A 9523-nucleotide genomic window follows, 5' to 3' on the forward strand; every position below is an offset into this window, starting at 1 on the left:
GGTGTCTTCCTTTTGAATTTCCTGTTGTTGGCAGTAGCACCACCAGTAAGTCACCTATGATCACCTGTAACAAGATTTCAAAATTATTCCTCTGCTTCAGTCACCAGGAAACTAAGGAATTTAATAAGTGCACATCACAAACCCAAATACCAATATGCTATTCAGAGTAATTTTCTGACATAAAATAGTCAGCCACACTGTAATAAAGTAATAGAAAACTATCAACTATAAGATATCCTCACTATGTCTTGGGTCACTTCTTCCCGTAAGCCCAAAGAAGTTAAATTACTTGATCATGGTCACACAACTAGGAAATGGAAGAACTAGAATACAAACCCAGTCCTCAAGTTCAAATCTAGTATTCTTTCCACTGTACAATGTTGCTTTTTATCAAAATTGTTGACATTCTTATTGGGATGGGAAGGGAAGAAGCAGTATTTTTGAGCAGGCACAACTTCCAAGTCATTCAACTAGGTAATGAGGACACAAAAATAAAAAAATGAAATGCTTACCTTTAGAATCTAATGGTAATAGAGGCCAATAGCATTCTATTGTTGCTTTGACTGAATCCAGGTCAAGAATATACAAAGCTCAGACCAAGGGTACAACCATAGGACTTTGCCCTGGATACACCCCTTTGAGAACATTGAAAGCTTGCAGATTCCCATGTTCTTCAAATCCTGGATAATAACAATACTCAGTACCACAAGTAAGTAGCAACAAGACTATCCCAGAACTTTCAGAAGCATAGCAAATCCCACCTGTATCATTAAGTTTGAAGTCTGGAAACGGGTTAGAAGAAAGGGAGGGGAAACAAAAAAACCTCATGTTATCATGGCAGGGATGTTAAGAGAAATCCATACAGAAAAGGGGAATAAGTTCAAAACATGTACCAGCAATGCCTTAGAGAAAAACTCAACAGAAATTCTTGTAAGGAATGAAAGGGATCTCAGCAGTTATCTAATTCAACCCCTTGATTTTATAGATGAGAATAAATCATGAAGTTATCATTAGCAACATGCCATAGCTGCCTTATAACCACAATGTCTATTACCTTTTGGGTTATTTGTCGTAATTTTTCTGAGGTTTGGGACTACATGTTTATGGCATATAACAAACATCACCAGGAAAATATTGATATTAAGGAAGTGAATTTTTGCAACAGTAAATAGAACAGGAGAAAGGGAAAGGTGGAAAACCCAGCGTCTTAAGACCCTTGTGTAGAATCTTATAGCTGAATGTGGAGGTGGTAAAATGTTGATTTATCAGTAAACATTTGATTTGTATAGCTTTTTCATATACCTGTATATCCGGGGTTGTGTTAGGAATTTCTTGGGCAAAAAGGGTTCTCAAGTGGAAAAGAATCCTTGGGCTAAGAGAAGGGAAGGGTGTGATAAGGATGGTGAATTAAAGAATGCTGTGATCAGAGGTGGTGCCAAAATGGTGGAGTACAAGGAGCATTATAGCTAATCTCTCACAGCATTCTTCTCCAAACAACTTTAAAATACTGAGCCAAATAAAATTCTGGAATTACATAACCAACAAAAGATTGGGGCGAGACAATTTTCCTGCCCAAGATACCTATGAAGCCATAAAGAGAAATCTTATTCACCGACTGCTGGAAGTACAGCATGTCCACAGCACCAGCCATTGATCTTGGAAGCAGTGGCAGACACACTAGCAATATCAGCTAATAAAAAATATTGCAAGGGATCCCTGTGTACAAGTGCTAGACATAGAACCAGCCACCATTTGTGCTTTACTCACTTCTGGATTGCAGTTCCAGGATGGAGAACATGTAACACTTGCACTCACAAGGGAGCAAAGGCCTTTTCTGGGCAAAGACTAGAATGCAGACCCAGGAGCACAGTGACAATACTTTCCCTGAATCATATCACCTTAGAAGTGTTGAAAACATACAATCCCCTAGAACTAGCAGTGAAAACAGTGGACAAAAAAAGCCCGAGTTTGGGACCATAACCATCCTTAATGAAAAGGAAACCAGGGTCAAACTCAATATAAAAGTTAAAAATCAAGAAATAGACTGGAAAAATAAGTATTAAGGAAAAAAAATCCTGACCATAAAAGATTGATATGGTGTCAGGGAAACTCAAGACACAAACTCAGAAGATGGTGATATCTATAAGTAAAATGCAAAATGGACATAAATTCAAAAATTCCTAGAAAACCTAAGAAGCCAAAGAGTCAGCAGTAGAAGAAAAATTGGGAAAGAACTATGCAAGAAAATTTTGAAAACATTTTGTTAAAAAGTTACAAAATGTTGATGGAAAAAAAAATAGAATGAGCTGAATGGTAGAAAAGGTACAAAACCTCACTAAAGAAAATAATTCTTTAGAAATTGGTCATGTGAAAGCTTAACTCCATGAATGAACTAAAGGAACAATAAAATTCAAAAGAATCAAAAAAGAAAATGTTTATCAAAAAAACAAATGAAAATTTTAAAAATGACTTAGAAAGCAGATAAAGGCGAGATCATTTAAGAATTACTGGGTTACCCGAATGCATGTCAGAGATGAGAGGGGAAAGAAGGAAGAGCCTAGACATATTTTAAGAAATTATATGGAAAAAAATTATAAAGAAACATATATCTTAGAACCAGAGCATAAAATTGAAAAAAATCTACCAATCAACTCCTGAAAGAAACCCCAAAATGAAAACCCAGAAGTATTCCAGTAAAACTGCAATACTTCCAGGTTGAGAGAAATACAACATGGTTCAAATTCCATGGAATCATAGTTGGATCACACAAATTTTAGCAGATATCATTATAAGGGCTTGCAATATATTCTGAAAGGCAAAGGAAAATAGGGTTGCAACCAAGAATAACCTATTTAGCAAAATTGAGTATAATCTTCTTCCCCCATAGGAAAAAGGGAAGGACATAGATATCAGGACTTCCAGGTATTTCTGATTAAAAAGACCCAAGCTGATTAGAAAAATTGGCTTTCAAATTCAAGACTCAAGAGAAACATAAGGAAAACAGAAAAGAGCAATTATAAGGAATTTAATAAAAAATCAAACTAATTCCCAGATGGGAAGAGAATAAATATAACTCCCAAAAACTTTATCATTAGGGCAGGTAGAGTCTGTAAAAAGAGCATCAATGTGAATCTTAAAAGGATCTTGAAAAAAAAAAAAGGGGAGAGGAAGTATGAGGGAAATTATCTCACATAAAGGGAAAACATGGAAGACTTTTTACAATAAAAGGGAAAATGGGAAGAGGGAGCAATCAATGCTTAAGCTTCTTGTCTGAAGTAGTTCAGAGGGAAGAATATATATACACACTTAGATATGGAAATTTATCTTACCCAAAAGAAAGGACAGATTAATGAATTGGGCATGGAACTAAAACTATAAGTATATTAAAACCCCTAATTGCTAAAATGAAATCCTGAAAATCCAAGGAGAGATTAGTAAAATTGAAAAGAAAAAAATCCATTTAGCAAATAAAACTGTAAGCTAGTTTTATGAATAAAAACAAAATTGAACCATTGCTTTACTTGATTTAAAAAGGAAAAAATAACAAATATGAAAAATGAGAAGGATGACTATACCATCAATGAAGATGAAAACGTATTCTTTGGAATTCTTTTGCTCAATTACATGGCATTAAAACTACTAATAATAAACTAAATGAAATGAATGAATATTTGCAAAAATATAAGTTGCCCTAAAAAAGAAATAGGATATTTAAGTAACTTGATCTTAGAAAAAGAAATTTAACAAGCCATGAATGAGCTCTCTAAGAAAAATCCCCAGGATCAAAAGGATTTATGAATTCTATGAAATATTTAAAAAAAAATTCAAGTCTTTCAATACTATATTAACTGAAGACATTTGTTCATGGGTAGATTGAAACCAATATAATAAAAAGTGTACCTATATTAATGTCTTATTCAATGCTATACCAGTAATGCTACCAAAGAATTATTGTGTATAGTTAAAAGAAAAACACTCACCCTGAAAAATAAAAAATAAGTATTGAATCAATGCAAAATGATGGAAAGTGATCTAGCAGTATCAGTTTCAAATTATATTACAAAGCAGTAATCACAAATCACAAAACAATTTAGTACTGGATAAGAAATATAATGGTTGGTCACTGGAATAGATTAAGTACACAATAACAAGTAATTAGCACAGTAATCTAGTGCCTTATAAACTCAAAGATCCAATTTTTGTGGAGCAAGAATTTCCTTTTTAATAACAGTTGGGGAAACTAGAAAGCAATCTGGCAGAAATTAATATAGACCAACATCTCACAACATATACTACATGTACGTGACTTGGGCATGAAGGGTGACATAGGTGAGTTCCTTTGATACAGGACTTCATTTCTCTAATATAGAGGGAATGGAGCCATATTTATAAAAATAGCCATTTCAAAGAATATGAATAGACAGTTTTTGGAAGAAAATCCCAAAGCTATGACTAGTTACATGAAAAAAAAATACTCCATTAACGAGGAATACAAGATCAAATAAACTTTTTTTTTTAATTTACAAATAAACTCTTAAGATATTACCTCACCTTAAATTGGCTAATATGATAGAAGAGGAAAATGAGAACTGCTAGAGGGGTTGTAGAAAAATAGAAACACTAATACCATGTTGGCGGAGTTGCAAACAGGTCCCACCATTTAGAGAACAATTTTGAAACTATGCCCAGAGGGCCATAAAACTAGATCCTTTGATCTACTAGGTCTGTATTCTAAAAAGATAAAAGGAAAAGGATCTACACACACACACACACACACACACACACATACATATTTAGTGGCTTTTTTTTTTTTTTTTACTCTAATGGTATCTTTTTCCAAATACATGTAAAGGCAGCTTTCAACATTCACCCTTGCAAAACGTTATGTTCCAAACTTTTATCCCTCTCTTCCCCCTCCCCAAGACAGCAAGCAATTTGATATAGGCTAATTGTGCAATTTTTCTAAAGTTATTTACATATTCATTATGCTGAGAAAAAAAAACCAGATCAAAATTTTAAAAAACCTAAGTAAACAACAAATTTGAAAATATTATGCTTTGATGCACAATCTTCATAGTTCTCTCCTGATGTGGATGGTTTTCCATCACAAGAATATTGGAATTGCCTTGAATCACCTCACTTTTGAAAAGAGCCAAGTCCATCACAATAGTTCACATAATCTTGTTACTGTGTACAATGTTCTCTTGGTTCTGCTTGCTTCACTTAGCATCAGTTCATGAAAGTCTTTCCAGCCTTTTCTGAAATCAGCTTGTTCCCTGGTGGATCAAAGGATATGTTCAATTTTATAGCCCTTTGGGCATAGTTCCAAGTTATTCTTCAGAATGGTTGGGTCATTTCACAACTTCACCAACAATGCATTAGTGTTCCAGTTTCCTCACACCCCTCCAATATTCATTACTATTTTTTCCTGTCACTTTAACCAATCTGAGAGGTGTGACATGTACTTTAGAATTGTATTAATTTGCATTTCTCCAATTAATAGTGAATTAGACCATTTTATCATATGACTAGAAATGGCTTTAAATTAATTCTTTAGCTGAAAATTGTTCATATCTTTGGACCATTTATCAATTGAAGAATGGCTTGTGTTATAAATTTGAATCAATTCTCTATATATTTTAGAAATAAGGCCTTTCTCAGAAACATTGGCTGTAGTCCTTCATCCTATCCCCCCAGCTTTCTGTTTCCCTTCTAATCTTGGCTGTTTTGGTTTTGTTTGTGCAAAAACTTTCAAATTTAATGTAATCAAAATTAATCCACTTTGCATTTCATAATGTTCTCTAGTTCTTTGGCCATAAATTCCTTCTTTCTCCACAGATTTGAGAGGTACATTATCTCTTGTTCTCTTAATTTGCTTATAGTAATTCCATTTATGTCTAAATCATGAAACCATTTTGACTTGATCTTGATATAGGGTGTTAGATGTTAGTCAATGCCTAGTTTCTGCCATATTATTTTCCAGTTTTCCCAGCCATTTTTGTTAAATGATGAGTTTTTATTCCAGAAGCTGGAGTTTGGGAGTTTATCAAACACTAGGTTACTATAGTCATTGATTTGTGTTTTGTGAACCTAACCTATTTCACTGATCCACCTCTCTATTTCTTAACCAGTTCCAAATGGTTTTGATGACCATTGCTTTATAATATAGTTTTAGATCTGCTACAGCTAGCCTACCTTCTTTTACATTTTTTAATAATTCCCTTGAAATTCTTGACTTTTTCTTCTTCCAGATGAATTTTGTTATTATTTTTTTCTAGCTGTATAATGTAATTTCTTGCTAGTTTGATTGGTGTGGCATTGAATAAGTAGATTAATTTAGATAGATTTGTCATTTTTTATTAGCTCAGCCTACCCATGAGCACTTGCAATAGCAAGTTATTTCCAGTTATTTAGATTTAATTTTACTTGTGTGAAAAGTGTTTTGTAATTGTGTTCATATAGTAGCTTTGTTTTGGCAGGTAGACACCCAAATATATTATCTACAGTTATTTTAAATGAGATTTCTCTCTCCATCTCTTGCTGCTGGGTTTTGTTGGTAACATATGGAAATGCTGATGATGATTTATGATTTCTATCCTGAAACATTGCTAAAGTTATTGTTTCTAGTAGTTTTTTAGTTGATTCTCTAGGTATATTTAAAGTATACCATCATATCATCCGCAATGAGGGGTAGTTCTGTTTCCTTATTACCTTATAGTAGCTCTTTTTATGGTGACAAAAAATTAGAAAATGAAGGCATGTTCTTCTCCCTTGATTTTCATGATGTTGCTTCTTTCTAGCACTCCTGCTTGTCTGCCCACTCCTTCAAAGTGTCTTTTGTTGGTTCTTCATCCATATTGCTCCCACTAATTTCAGGTGACCCCCAAGGATTTTTCTTAAACCTTTTTCTGTTCTGTATTATTTTGCTTGGTAACATCACTAGCTTCAATGGATTCAGCTATCATCTCTATGCAAATGATTCTTAGTTACTTATCCAGCCCAAACATTTGCCCTGATTTCCTTCCTTGAATTTCAAACTGGATTCTCTAAAAAAATCCTGTTGGATTTTTGATTGGATGTCTCAAAATAGATGTCCCTTAGACATCTTAAAATCAATGTGTCCAAAAGTGCAATATTGTCTCCTTCAAACCCCCAAATCTTCCCTTATTCACTTTTGCTGTTGAGGACATGATTCTCCTTTTAGTCACACAGACTTACCATGTGTATGTCATCTTTGACTTTTCATTCTCAGCTTCCATATCAAATCTGTTGCCAGTCTTGTCAGTTCTACTTGTGCCTGTATATGGTCATTTTTCTTCTCTGACATAGCCAACATGCTAATACAGGCCCTCATCACTTCCACATGAATTATTGCATTAGCAGTAATGGTTGATCTCCTTCCCTCAGCTCTGTTTCCCATTTGAACCCATTTTCCACTCAGCTTTTAAAGTGATCTTCCTAAAGTACAAATCTGATTATGTCTTTTCTCTTTTTAGTAAAGCCAGTGGCTTCCTATTGTCTCTAGAATCAGACATAAAATCCTAAATTTGGTGTTTTTTTAAAGCCCTTGGGAGACCTGGTACATTTCCTTTTACTTTATACCTGTCCCCATACTATATGATCAATTGCCACTTACTGTTTCTTACATGTGACCCTCTTTTCCAATTCTAGACATTTTCAATAACTTTCCCACATGGTGAGAAAATCCTTCCTATTCACTTATATTTCCTAGCTTCCTTCAAAACAGTTAAAATTTCACTTTCTATAAGATGCATTTCCCTGCCCACTTTTTTTTTTTTTTGGCTGAGGCAATTGAGATTAAGTGACTTGCCCAGGGTCACATTGCCAAGAAATATTAAGTGTCTGAGACCAGATTTGAATTCAAGTCCTCTTAACTTCAGGGCTGGTGTTCTATCCATTACACTACCTAGCCGATCCTTCCCTGTCCACTCTTAATGCTAGTGTCTTCCCTCTGAGATTTTCTACAATTTACCCTTTATATATATATATATTTTTTGCATGTTGTGTACCCCATTATATGGTGAACTTCTTGAAATTAGAGAATGTTTTGTACTTTTCTTTGTATCTCTAGTGCTTAGCACTTTCTAGCACTTAATAAATACTTCATAAATGCTTTCTTGATTTACTGACAAAATCTTCCAATTTGTGGAATTGGAATGTACTAAACCTTATCCTGTCCAATTCCCTCTTTCTTTTTCTTTTTGCCTATTTTGTTTCCTTTCATTCTTTCTTTTACTTTAAAAAAAATCAAATCTTTATTGATGTTTTCTGTTTCTTGCATTATCACAGTTATCCCAAATTTCCCTTTCCCTATCCTTTCTGTAGTGCTATCCCAAATAATGAAAAGTATTTTTAGAAAGGGAAAAAATGAACACAATCAATTAATACATTGAAAAAGTCTAAAAGCATGTGAAGTGTATAACACTTATAGTCCTCCTAATTCCACAAAGGAGTGGGTTAGGTCCTCTCATTTTATTTCATTCAAGTTCTACTTAATCTTTATAAGTTTGTTACATTAACTTTTAATTTTTTGGTATGAAGTTGTCCTTCCCATTTTTATTGTTGTTGCTATATATATTGCTTTTCTGGTTCTGCTTGCTCCCATCTTTGTCGTGTGTGTGTGTGTGTGTGTGTGTGTGTGTGTGTGTGTGTAATATGTATACCATAATTTCTTACAGCACATTAATGTTCCATTATATTAACATACTCCAGTTTGCTTAACTATTCTCCTATTGATGGATATCTACTTGATTTCCAATTCTTTGCTCACACAAAAGGTGTTATAAATATTTCTAGATGGGGACTTTCTTCTTGTTGATAACATCCTTTGGGTATGACCCCAGTAATGGAAGCTTTGGTTCAAACAGTATGGGTATTTTATTTGTATAATGGTGTTCAAGGATGACTAGGACTCTGGTGTGAGGGCTTGCAAAGGCTGCTCATTCACCTTTTGTGCTTACCTGGTATTCAAGTCACTTGTGTTTCCAAGAAGCCTTAGTATGTGCAGCAACCACCCTACAGTGAGCCGTCTTGGCAGGTGGGCTCACCCAGGTCAAGTATAAGAGGCCTGAGGCCCCTTGGTAAATTAGAGAATTATTTAAGCTCTGAAGATTTATTCTGCCACTGTAATATTTTAAATTAGTACAAGGGAAATTCAACTATTCATCTAGAACTTGACAAGCAGAATTGCTTTGAAATGAAAGTAAAATTATATACTTAAAGTGTTACCAAGTAGAATTCAAAGTTTCATTTGCAGTCCTATTTGGGGGGATGTTTTGATTTATATACGAAACTTTCTCTATGTTGTTTAAACTCAGAAATAAATGAATAATATAATTTTCTTACAAGACTTATGTCTGATGGAATGGACAGAAGAGAAAAAATTTTTCCCCAATAGTCATGAAGATAGTTGAAGCAGATATGGTGAAGTGCTTAGAGCTTAGTCAGACATCAAAGACTGCAAGGTCCTCCACTGCCTTTAGGCCATTGCCATTTGTCTGGC

Source organism: Antechinus flavipes, chromosome 2 (genome assembly GCF_016432865.1).
Source record: "Antechinus flavipes isolate AdamAnt ecotype Samford, QLD, Australia chromosome 2, AdamAnt_v2, whole genome shotgun sequence".
NCBI lineage: Eukaryota > Metazoa > Chordata > Mammalia > Dasyuromorphia > Dasyuridae > Antechinus > Antechinus flavipes.